This window comes from Saccostrea cucullata, unplaced genomic scaffold (assembly GCF_032062105.1).
Source record: "Saccostrea cucullata isolate Sc308-1 unplaced genomic scaffold, CSIRO_AGI_Scuc_v1 ctg12499, whole genome shotgun sequence".
NCBI lineage: Eukaryota > Metazoa > Mollusca > Bivalvia > Ostreida > Ostreidae > Saccostrea > Saccostrea cuccullata.
The window spans coordinates 18,656-32,097 of record NW_026928476.1 but is presented as its reverse complement, the minus strand read 5'-3'; the positions used below and the strand labels follow the sequence as shown (position 1 = coordinate 32,097).

The 13,442-nt window shown below is 31.8% G+C and overlaps 1 long non-coding RNA gene and 1 pseudogene across 1 annotated transcript; both read left to right on the top strand.

The window, feature by feature from the left end:
* The first annotated feature begins 588 nt into the window (after positions 1–588).
* On the top strand, positions 589–2,472 carry LOC134277714 (uncharacterized). The gene is made up of 3 exons (XR_009994315.1): positions 589–645; positions 931–1,381; positions 2,335–2,472. It is a non-coding gene; the product is annotated as an uncharacterized LOC134277714 (long non-coding RNA).
* Positions 2,473–4,933: 2,461 nt separating this feature from the next.
* On the top strand, positions 4,934–6,094 carry LOC134277713 (uncharacterized; annotated as a pseudogene).
* The last annotated feature ends 7,348 nt before the right edge of the window (positions 6,095–13,442 follow it).

The window sequence follows — 13,442 nt, the reverse complement described above, 5'->3', positions numbered from 1 at the left end:
GTTCGCGCCGAGTGGTTTCGCGCCGATCACTTGTTCGCGCCGAGTGGATTCGCCCCTATTGATTTCTACTGTATAACTGAAGATACCGCTTATCGAATTAGTCATTTGATTAATATGTATATTAAAATATTATTTTTAAAAAAGTGGTAATTGCAATGAAATGGGAAGTCTAATAAAGAATAATCGCCATGCAGAAGAATTCGACATAATTTAATATTGTAAATCAAATAAAAAACAATGACATTCTTGAAAAGTCAATGAGATTTGTATAATGAATATTTATTTTAACTTCCAGTCTTAATTATTCCAAATTAGACGATCAAATTTGTTCAAAGAAACGGCTATTTTCAGTATTAAAACTGGGTAATTATGCGACACACGACATTAACGCTTGGGGTTAATTAATTACAAGGCAATAAGTTATATAATTACAGGTAATCGGGGGGAAGCCATACTGTATACTACCAATAATATCTTCAGTACCTGTTGATAAACGGGGCGAAACCACTCGGCGCGATACCACTCGGCGCGAACACGTAATCGGCGCGAAACCACCCTACACCCTCTCGAAGTTTTAATAAAGGACATCTGGGGAATTCCATCTCATGGTTGTGTATTTTGGTAAAAATAACAGGCGAAGAAAAGGTGAAAATACAAATAAGTAGTTCTGTCGCTCTTAAGCAAGTTAAAATATATAAAAAGAATTATTTTGCTAGTAACTGTACTGTAAGTTTCCATTAAATTCGAAACTAATGTTGTAATAGTGTAGACTTCCTTCTCTACAATGTAAACAATATTTATACAGTACTTAGCCAACGAAAATCAATTAATATCCTTCCTTCGCTACCTAAGTGAACCTAAATGAAATAATTCGTGATTTATTGTGTGATAAAGTGCAAAAGTATATGCAACATATACATTCTTTTTAAGTATTTAAAGAGAGAAAACCCTACCCGAGAATTTTCTTCATCACAGTGGTCACTTTCATCTTCCTCTGATGAATCAGACATGGCGGGCAGAATTCGGCGTCTTTTTGGAGTCTTGGCAATTTGGCCTGAACTACAACATGTACAAGCCCCATTTGTTGCCTGTTTTGGTGTGGAACCTCCGCAGGAACTTACGACACTCTCTTCATCTTCATCACTAAAGATTCTTTCACTATCCGAATCGAGAGGACGACTCATTTTTTTTACAAGACTCAAGATATTGACGACAGCGACAACTCGGCAAAAACAATACCGCCTCAGTGCAGTGGGGATGGGCTAGGCGGGAACTCCAGTTAGTCATGTAAACAGGAACCCCCTGAAACCCCAGTTTTTATACATGTGCTTGGAAGCTGTGGAGAGCATCATTGTTCAGGACATTTTTCAAATTTTTATTGGTATGTAGATTAGTTTATCTTTTATGTTCACATTTTTTTTTGTATTTGCATAATTCAAAGATGAAAAAGATTTTAAATATGCTAAACTTATATTATTTCAAAAGGAAAGACAGTTTAAATTTAAAGAGGCTGAGGCCTAGAGCTTCACACTATCATTATAAAATGTGTTCATGTATGTATACTAGTCATTTAGATTATGTAACATTGTACAATGAATTGATATTACAACTTTAGCTGCAGAACTGTAGCTCTATGCTTGAGAAAATTCGGACAGAATCAGATAAAGCAGAGAGCAATACAGATCCATGCATTGTAAATACCTTCGATTTACGCCGCCGATTTGTTGTCGCTCACTTAAGGTACTGTTTCTGTTTTTTTAAGCTTTCCCCAGCTTTATAAATAATATCCGATATTTAGCCATACATTTAACTTCTATTCCTAAATGTTAATTTACCTTTCAATGGTTCTATTAGGGCCTTTTGTGGAAGTTGACATAAAAATGGGACTGATTCGGACCGTTGAAAGGTAAATAAAGTTTCAATTGGAGTCAAAATATATGATTAATTATTAGTTACCATTCTTAGAACCTAAAAAAGCATAAGCTTCAAGAAATAATATCTGTAGTGAGCGACAAAAGATCGTCGGCTTAAATTGAAGGTTTTTACAATGCATGAATCTGTAGCTCTCTGCTTTATCTGTCCAAATTTTCTCAAACAGAGAGCTACAGTTCTGTTAAATAAATCTCTAATGAGATTCTGCTAGGCTAGATATTTGGACTTGACGTCGTCGCAGACAGCGTCAAGTCCAAATATCTAGCCAAGCAGAATCTCAATAGAGATTACAGTTCTGTGGCTATTAAAACATTTGCAATGTAAATACTAAAATAGTTATTTTTTTTTAACACATGCTAGCCTAAATGGTTCGATAAACTTTTTTTTTTTATTAATGTTTAGGTACATACAGTAATACACCAGTTAATGAGCCCTAGCTGCTACCATTTGTGCTCTTACAACTCCTGTGAAAGCTGAATATCCATCAATAAAAGTTGCTTGATGTTGCTAATTTTCACACGAGATACTGACCCGTAAAGTTGGTAAGCCCAAAGGTTATAGAGGGAAAGCAGGGACTAACGCCGGTTGACCCCGGATTGACCCACAAATGGGAATAACTTTGTTTAATGTGAAAGTTGTCTATTTAAAATGGAAAGGAATATATCAAGATATGCATGTAACCATCACTTATATATCATCTAAAGTACAGTTTCTGTTTATATTTTTTTTATTTAAAGGAAAAAATGGGCAAACATAGTACAGAAAGCAAAAAGAAATTCAGACAAAGGAAAAGGAAAGAAAAGAGGCAAAAGAAGAAACAGCTTAAGAAAGCAAGTATTGATAAAAATCACATTTGCCTGTGCAATGCTTCATCCTGTCCAGACAGAGCAACATTGTCTTCTTTGTCTTCTTCATCAGCACCCCCATCAACATCATTACAATCATCATCAACATTATCACAAAAACCAGTTAAACCAAAAGATAATCAGAATTTAATAACATTCACCTCGGATCCATTGTATGTTCGTTTTATGGAATATTCCACATTGAAAAAACATGTTGCAGCTATTGAACAAAGAGAGACTTCCATGAAAATGTAACTAAAACTACATACTCATTTGGTAAAGAAATATCTGAACTGAAATTAATTATTATTGTATGTAATTTAAGTAAAAGAAATGTTGGGGCATCAATTACAGACTTTTTATATGCTTTTTTCACTCATATGCAGATATGTAAATATGATAGACTAAATATCAAGTTACAATCATATAGAAAAAGGAAGCAAAATTTAAAAATAAAAATATTATATTGCTGTTGTATTTCTGAAATTAGATTTACAAAAATTTTTTTGAATTTTATGAATGTATAATAGATCATCACACCTGTTTGCTATGGATAAGTGTTTTTTTTTTTTTTAATTGTTAATTATATAAAATGATCCTATAGCCAAATGTGGAGAGGTGACCCTCAAATTTTTTTTATATCTTTCATGAATTTTTGTTAGATATTCAGTTAATGAGAATGGTTGAAAAATTAAAAGCTAAAAATTGGAGATCCTCACGCCTTTTTGCCAAGGAGAGGTGTTTTCATTTGAAATGATCCTATAGCCTGGCAAATGTGGAGAGGTGACCCTCAAATTTTTTTAAATCTTTCACTAATATTTTTTTTAGATATTCAGTAAATGAGAATGGTTGAAAAATTAAAAGCTAAAAATTGGAGATCCTCACGCCTTTTTGCCAAGGAGAGGTGTTTTCATTTGAAATGATCCTATAGCCTGGCAAATGTGGAGAGGTGACCCACAATTTTTTTTTTATATCTTTCACTAATTTTTTTTTTAGATATTCAATAAATGAGAATGGTTGAAAAATTAAAAGCTAAAGATTGGAGATCCTCATGCCTTTTTGCCAAGGAGAGGTGTTTTCATTTGAAATGATCCTATAGCCTGGCAAATGTGGAGAGGTGACCCTCAATTTTTTTTTTTATTTTTTTTTAAATTTTTTTATTTATCATAGTATTGATTTCTTCTTCCCAAAGTCCAATAAAACTTTCTGAATATAAAATGATCTTGGGAAAGATCATAAGACAATGTTTATATATAAATTACCCGATAGGCCTTTTCTAGCTATTTAATTTTTAATAAATGTATTGCAAGAACTACAAGTACATTAGTTTTCAGAATTTTTTTTTATTCAGTATCTTGTATACTCCACTCAGAGTAATGTTTTGGAATATGTTTATAAGGCAATTTTTTTTATGTTTACAGATTTCTAAGGGTTGTTGCTAATGGAGACGAATATACATATAATATTATCAGCAACAGGAATGTTAGATAAATGTGGTGCATTGCAATCAGGAGCCCAATTCCCATTCTTCTTTTGTGAACATGAGTTTAAACATTCATGATATATTTATTCTCATGCTTGTATAACAACATGTCATCTGCAGCAAAGCGTCCACGAAAGTTTTGTACAGCATGTAAATTAGAGTTTTCAGACCGACATTTTCGGAGACACATAGAAAACTGTAGCAATGATCTTTCTTCTGCAAATGTATTTGCAAATACTGGTAGTGATAGCAATACAGGTTATACAGATGATGATTTTTATCAAGAATCTCCACTTTTCTCTGATGATGAAGAAATCTTGTATAGAAACTATGACTCTAAGACAAAAAATATTGTTCAGAAAACTTTTTGTAATATTAGTGAGGAAGATGCTGAAACATTTTTTGATATAGAATTTGAGAAATGTAGTGAAACTTTAGAGACCACAGATTCTGACATTGATGACACTGACAATTCTATTGACACAGATATCGAAGAGCAGAAAAATGCTGTAGTGTCAGAGTCAGAATCCATAAATTTTTTGACACGAGTTGTGTGTACTCTTTTAGTACTGTGGCAGTCAGTATACAATGTGTCTGATTCAGCTGTTGATGCATTATTAAAACTTTTTTTCAACGGTTTTTCAATTTTTAAGTAATTTTTCAGCATCACTACAAACATTAGTAAATGTTTTCCCACAGAATTTGTATGCAATGTCAAAAGTTTTAGTCAGTAGCAAGATACAGTTTTCAAGGTTTGTTGTATGCAGAAAGTGTTTTAAATTGTATGACTTGAATGACTGTTTTTTGAGAGTTGAAGGCAGAGAACAATAAAAACTCTGTAATCATATTTGCTTCCCGAACCATAGGCTTGTATACATGCGTAGAAAATGTAAAGAACCTTTACTTAAAGATGTAGGAGAAGCAGGTGTTTCAAAATTTGTACCATTTAAAACATATTGTTACAAATCATTAAAGTCATCACTTGAAATTTTTGTAAATCGTGAAGATTTTGAGGATAAATGTGAAAGGTGGAGATCTAGAAAAATCCATGAAAATATGCTTCATGATGTTTATGATGGAAATATCTGGAAAGATTTTAATGGTAGAAAATACAATTTTTTCACTGAGGAAAGTAATTATGGTTTAATGCTGAATGTAGATTGGTTTCAGCCCTTTAAGCATACCAGTTACTCTGTAGGAGCTATTTATTTATCAGTTTTGAATTTGCCGCGGGAAGAAAGATTTAAAAGGGAAAACATTATTTTAATTGGTATTATACCTGATATGAAGAAAGAACCACCAACAAATACATTTGTTCAACCATTAGTTGATGAACTAAATGAGGCTTGGCATGATGGTTTTCATATTAAATCTAGGAAATCAAAAAATCAATTGAAAAAGTTTAGATTAGCTCTCCTCTGTGTAGGTTGTGATTTTCCTGCATGCAGGAAATGATGTGGGTTTTATGGTCACATGGCCAACTTGGGATGTAACAAATGTAAAAAAGAATTTCCAGGTGTTTTGGGTGAGAAAACATTTGGTGGTTTTGACAGAAGCACTTGGCCCCCAAGAACAAATAATGATCATAGGGAAGTTTGTGGGAAAATTTCAAAATGTTCTTTAAAATCTGAAAAAGAAAGCTTAGAAAAGAGGCATGGAGTTAGAGTGTCTTGTCTACTAGATTTAGACTATTTTGACCCAATAAGAATGACACCTATTGACCCAATGCACAATCTTTTCCTTGGAACTGCCAAACATATGATAAGTGTATGGAAAACCAAAATGATTTTAAAAGAAAGTGATTTTTTAATTATTCAGGAGAAGATTGCAAATTTTTTCTGTCCATCTGATGTTGACAAATTACCAAAAAAGTTTTCATCCTCTTATGGGTCATTTAATGCTGATCAATGGAAAAACTGGACTTTACTGTTTTCAATTTATGCTTTAAAAGATGTCATACCTGATGAACATTTGGAATGCTGGAGAAAATTTGTACTAGCATGCAGAAGGTTATGTTCTAGATACATTTCTTTAGGAAATGTAAAAGTAGCTGATGCATTGTTAATTAGTTTTTGTAAAAAGTTTGAACAACTTTATGGAGTAGATTTTGTAACACCAAATATGCATTTACATGGCCATTTGTTAGATTGTTTGTTTGACTTTGGCCCAATTTACTCATTTTGGTTGTTCAGTTTCGAAAGAGAAAATGGAATACTAGGTTCTTATCCAACAAACAGAAAAAAATATAGAAACACAGCTTATGAAAAAATACCTGAAAGAAAGTTGGGCCAGGGAAAAACATTCAGATTTTGATGAGAAATTTTTGTGTTTGTATAATGACCTGACCAAATATCATACTGACAGTGTAAGAGGAACCTTGCAGGAGCAGTTAAAGTTGCAGCATACTTGTAATGTTGAAAAAGCCTCAATTGAAACAAATTTGCGATCAGTTGACTGGAGCAATAATGATGGTATCTCTACCAAAAAATATAAGGGTGAAACATTAAGTGATGTTGAATTGAATCAACTTCAAAATATGTATTCATTTTTGTATGTTGGTAAGCAATTAAAATTGTGTTCTTCTGTGAAAGTAGGAAAAGAGTTGTACATAAATGGGTCTGTTTTAGGCTCAAAATTCAGTAGAAGTGTCCGTTCCTCCTTTATTTTAGCTTTTTGGTGTGGAGATGATGGTGAACTTGTACATACTTACAATGATCTCGCACCCCATCCAGGTCAAATTGTTAAATTTTTGGAGCACAAAGTCATGATTGATGGTGAATTAAGAAGACATTTTGTGGCGAAAGTTGCATGGTTTAAACGTCTACCAAATTCATTGAGATTTTCATTTGGAAAACCAGTTGAAATATGGTATAGGATGCAATTTGAGCAAGAAAGTTCATCAATGTATATACCTGTTCAGAGAATAAAAAGTAAATTTGTTTATGCTATTGAAAGTATTTCAGGAAAAGATGTTATTGTAGTTTGTCCAAGAGAGAGATATATTGTATGACTTTGATAAGTACATATATGTATATATATATATATATATATATATATATATATATATATATATATATGGTATTATAAATGTAAACCATGTCAAATTTTAGTCAGATAATCGACATGCATTGGTTTTGGACACAAGACTTCAAATTTACAATAAGATCAATTCCAATGAATTTATGTAAGTCTAAATTTTGTTATATTGTATGTCAGCAAACATGTATTTGTTCATATATGACACCACATATGCACACATTATTTGTTATTTCAAATAAATAATTTTAAAAAGCTGATTGTTTGTTCTTACTTCGTTAATGTAATATTTTCATTTGATGATTTTGAGATAAATAATTGGAAAAAATGTGTCAATATACATACTAGTTTTTACAGTTGACAAATCTGAAGAACAATATGTGAGTAGTTTTGGGACAATTATGTTTTTAAGTAAGAATTACTGATTTTATCTTTGCAAAAAAAGGTGAAAATCAACTTTTAAAAAATATGACAGCAAATAAAAGTTCACATTTTTCCATCTTTCAGAAACAAAAGGTAATGATGAACTTTTTAAAATATAAAATGTTTTTAAAAGGTGATCTTTCTTTACCTTTCAACAAATTAAATTTGAAAGGTCGTCTTTTGGAAACTAAAAGGTTATCAAAGATTCAACTTCATCTTTTGTACACATTTTGTCAGAAATTATATGTAATAAAAGGTGTTTTTTCGTGCAGTGCATCTACTTTGAAAGAAGTTAGCAAGTTAAATAAATGACGGTTTCTAATTCTTCTTAAACAGAAAGATATAACCACGAAACGAAACTTAACCCGTGCCCTTGTAAAATAACACCCCCCCCCCAACAGGAACGGTTACGTCGTTTCATCATACAATGTATATGACACTTCATAAACAATACAATCAACATTCATCGTGAGTTATGGTTCTTAACACAAATACTAATAAATTACGTCTGTTCCCTTAGTTTTGGTTTGAAGTATTAAATTATCAATGTATGTATTCTTGCATTCCTAATTCTGAGGGTTGTTAGAGAATTTTACAGATCATGCCTAATTAAAACATTGTGTTTTTTATATACATCATAGAGTACACGTTAAAGCCAAAATTTGTCCCTTATTATATTGAAAAATTTTGTGGGTATTAAAATTGTAAAAGTTTTTAGTTCAGAACTTAAAAAGTTGTTTGCTTTTAAAACCAGCACTAATTTGAATCCTAGACTTTTATGAAAGCCACTGGAGTGTACATTATTAAAATATTTTCCTGATATTGTCTTGTAGAATGTAATCATATATGAGATTCTTTTCTCTTTGGACGACAAGCTTGCCTATCTCAGATTTTTACACATAAACGACATCTGGTACTAGTTTATAAAATATATATTTCTCCATTTTAATCAATAATTTATCAAACAACTTTTTAAGGGTACTTACCACAAACAAAAAATGGATGCACGGGTTGATATGTAATTTTTGACTGATTTTGATTTGTAATGACATAAATAATAAATCCCTGAAATATAAAGAAAACGTAGGTGCTTAGATTTGAGATTTTATTCTACCTCCTATATAATTCCATACAAAATTTTGCTCCATTTTTTAACTTTAAGACATAATCTTATAAAATTCTCCCACTCTACTTGGTAAACATTATTCACGTTGTCAATGTAAATGTAAATCTATGAGAAATGATGCTGATTTCTGAAAAAAAGTCAGTTTGTGTTATTTATCTTTAAAGTCCGAAGTATCCAAATTATCATAATTGAATTAAAATTTTACGCAGTTCATTTTACGAAGTTCTTTAAACTAAGAAAAAAACCAACACAATTTATGAACGACAATTAAACAAGGGTATATTTTTCTTAAGGACTGTAAAGTGCAAATGGGGTTGCCCCAACGGACCAAACAGACTAGTGGCGATTCTGACGGTGACATTTCATTAACAGGTACCTGGCGCCAAAGGAAAGGTAGTCTTTTTTTAATGTACCATTAATAAAGAAATTGTGTTTGATATTTCCTGTGCGTTTGGTCTTGGTTACTCGTTATTCACACCAATTTTTCTTCAGTTTTGTTTGCCATGGTACTTCAAGAACGAAGTGTACAATGTTGAAACTAATATATTTTAATTATTATAAATCTCTATGTGATTGCTGAATGATTCATCAATATACAATATTGCGTAGCTATTTTTTAATAGGAAATGTAATAATGATGAAAAGAAAGGGGAGGGGGTTATATTTACTAAAAATATGTGAAATGTGGAGTTGGAATGGTTCATATTTAAAAAGTTCTTTTTCCAGATTCTCAAGATATATAGCGGACACGAATGGATGAAATGACTACCTAGACCTTTGATCTGTTACCTTAAGCTGCACAAATAGGGGTCTTTATGAAGTCATCGTTGTATAAAGTGTCAATGTAAAAGCTCTGAGGCTTCTCAATACAGCCTACACCGGATGTATTGAAATTCAGTTGACCATGCAATTTATTTCAATATATCCGTAATTCAATATAAGCGAAATCGTGAAGCCGCCATCTTTACAGGATCAATTCCGATTTAAAATAAAGAGGTAAAAAAACCAGCATATTTTGTCATGGTTTAACTATAACAAAGAATAGATTACATAGTCTAGAATACAATTCCCGGAAAATTTAAATATAATTTTTTTTATTTCTGTTTCATTGAAAAGACAATCTTCAACCTCATTATTATATTAAGTAAAGGGAAAAGTTCGAAGAAGCAATTTTTAGCACAAAGGTCACAGTCAAGGTCACAAGGTCATTGACCTTGGTGTCTGTTGAAAGTGCGTCATTAATGGAGTAAACATACCTTATTAAAAAAGCCTCTGTTTCTTACGGTTCAAAAGTTATGGCGAAGGTAAAAATTGACAACAGACAGACAAACAGACAGATAAAGAACTAAACAAACAAAAAAAAAACCCCAGAAAAACAGGACAAAAACAATATGCGCCCGAAAAAAAAAATCGTTTGCATAAAAAGAATAGTTTTCCTTTTGCATTACTTTTCCTAAATTCTTTCAGATTTTGATGAAATGGAGCAAAATCAGACCGTCTTTCTTACAGCTTAATTGGCAGTGAACTTATAAGTATGAGGAATTTCGCTGGACACGTAGCGCATTACGCTTGTCATCAGATTAACCTCTCCAGAAGAGCCTTTTATCTCGTCGTGGTTGACATGTCTAAAGATCTGGAGGAGAAAGCAATATCACAGTTCCACTAATCGACAGAGTCCCTTGGGAACCTTATTTCACAAGTGGATATTTATAGGTACGTGTAATATCTTTGATAAAGAGCACGATCTGTTACATAGTTTTTTTTCCATATAACTTTAAGAGTAATTTCCATGGCGTTTAAGACGCCATAAATATGTACCTGTATTAAAGATCAAAATTAAACAAAATTTTAACACTAAATGGGAAAGAAAAGATTATTTTGTGTTTTGGTTGCAATCCTCACAGTTAAGATTATCTTAAAACAGGGTTATAACCAAAAACGTAATTTTGCTCAAATGGATGGAGAATATACTTAACTTCAGAATTCTGCAATTTTCATCGTGAACCAGGATCAGCTTAAGCTTGTCATTCAATAATTAATAACATATTTTCTGTTTTTCTGTCGTATTGATATGCAGATCATTGACTTCTACATTCGTTCTTCAAACCACATCTAGTCAATCTGCATTTTATACCCCCCTCCCCCAACCAACAATAATTGAATGTCCACTGGGAAAATTGAATAAAAACCAGGAAGAAGCATTCGAACAAGTCAGAAAAGGAGTTGTTTATACAGCAAAAGGTCTTTCGCATTGGACTGAAAAAAAAAACTTCCACATATGTTTCAGCAGTTTGTACAAGAACACAAAATACAGAGAATTTTACGTAGAGGAAGCTTAAAAACAGAGAAAGAATTTACTAGTAGGTTTCTAGACGAAAATGAGCTTGATGATATGCTAAGATACTTTTCGGAGATGGGACAGATAATATATTTCTCTGAAAAAGGTCTGAGGCACAACATAATATTAGACATTGGATGGTTTGTTGACGCCTTTAAAAATATCGTAACAGACCCTACTCACGCACCCTCAGCATGCAGTAGGGTTAGAGAGTGGAACATTTTCATGAAGAATGGAATAGTTTTAGGTTCAACACTGGTTAGTGTATGGGAGGAAAAGGAGGAATGATATGTTCTTGAAAAGGATAATTTAAAACCATATATGGAAAAACTTGCGAATATGAAAACATAAGAAGTTGAGGTGAAGGACGCTGAATCGTTTGGGAATAGACAAGAATCGTTGCACTACATCCCAAGTATCAATAAAACAGACTTCACAACAACAGGATTTGATTTCTTCAACAACGGAAATAAAAACTCGATTTTGAACTTTTTAAAAAAAAAATATTCCACACTTCTTTTTTTTAAGACTTGTCGCTAAATATTTTTCGAATTGGGAATCATTAAGTGAGGACCGCTTTTGTAAAAAAAATATTGCTTCTTACAAGGAAAAGCGGGGGGTATGACATTAACATTGCTTTTGCTGTTAATAAAACATCCATTGAATTGCAAGCGTTTACTCCAGACGATAAAATTAATCTAACAAGCGCAGATACAAAAACATCAGAATTCAAATTGAACATTTGCTTCGGGAGGTTACCATAACTTTCCATCACCAAGTTCTCTATGAAGTTGGATACCTTTGTAGAGATATAAATATCACTGACGAAAACGAGCAATGCTTCTAATCAGAGAGAACAGTTGCAGAATTGTAAACTAATGAGCGAGTTTGCCCGAGTTTTATGAAGCAGGATCATGTAAAGCATCGAATTGTTCGTGACAATCTGCTACATTATTTGTACACGGTGTGTACTTTAAACAGTTTACATTGAAAGTAATAGCGTCTCGATTGCAATATATATTTAATGAATACAGGAAATAAAAGTAGAGAATGGAAGGGAAATCGTTGTTGTAAACTACCCATGTCACAAAAAGTAAGGAAATACCAATAGATAACTGTAAAAAATGATATGTTTATATATTTTAATTATATTCTTATGATAGATATTTCAGGGAGTTGATAGCAGAGCCATATCTTCTTGATGTTTGGACAAAAAGGACATGCTTATCAAATGTAATTAACATTTCAAATTTATAATCAAGCTCTACTTTCTCTTTTATTTTTTTTTTTGGTTTTATGTTTGTGGTCTATCTAAATATGTATTGATAGACAAATTGATATGTATTGATTTTTTTTCTGTATTGATCGGCTTATGTTGACAATTACTGGATAAAACTGTTGGCTGGTGCATTTTGAGGGGTATGTACTGTAAAACAGGTTGTAATGCATGACAATAATAAAGCAAAGGAGGTATGTCTTTTATGGGCTTTTAGTTGTTTTATAACTTACTTGAAAACTACCTTAAACAATGCTTCTTATACATCAGTCATATGTGCATGCTAGTTCAGATAGGTTGGTACGCAAATTGAAACACTTGTGTATTACTGATAATAGATTGATCAATGTTCAACAATTTTGAATGATGAAATTAGTTAAATATTTGAGAAATCAGAGTTTAGAGTGTGTTGTAGGTTTGTGAAATTAAATACATTAAAGATATGTTACTGTTGAATACTCTATTTATTTCAACATAATTCCCATTTATTACCATTAGCATGTAAAGGTGAAATGTGTCCTACTTTATCATCTTAGATTTTGGTAAGAGTTATTTTCCTCCATTTAAAGTTAATTTAAAAAAAGAATAATTAAAAAAAAACTTATCTGGTAAAAGAGAAAATGCTTTTATTTCTCATACTATTTCTAATGTCTCAAAAATATTTCAATCGCAGTATTTCATTATATTCTATTATTCTAAAAATTTTATTTAATCAAAACAACTTGTCTCCCAATGTAATCTTTGTTAATTACATTGTAAGTACTGCTTAGTTAACTTTTTTTTTTATTTTCTTCCGGGCAATCTTTTTTGACAACATGGTACTTTAATATAATGTCAGAGTATTATGTACTTTGACACTTAAAGGAAGAGAATTTGGTTCTAATAGGGATTGAAATCCTTCATATCTCTATCTAAATGACTATCTACAAGTTTCATTTTGCGGCCCTGTCATTCCTATTAAGTTTTCTACAACTCAGTCTGAG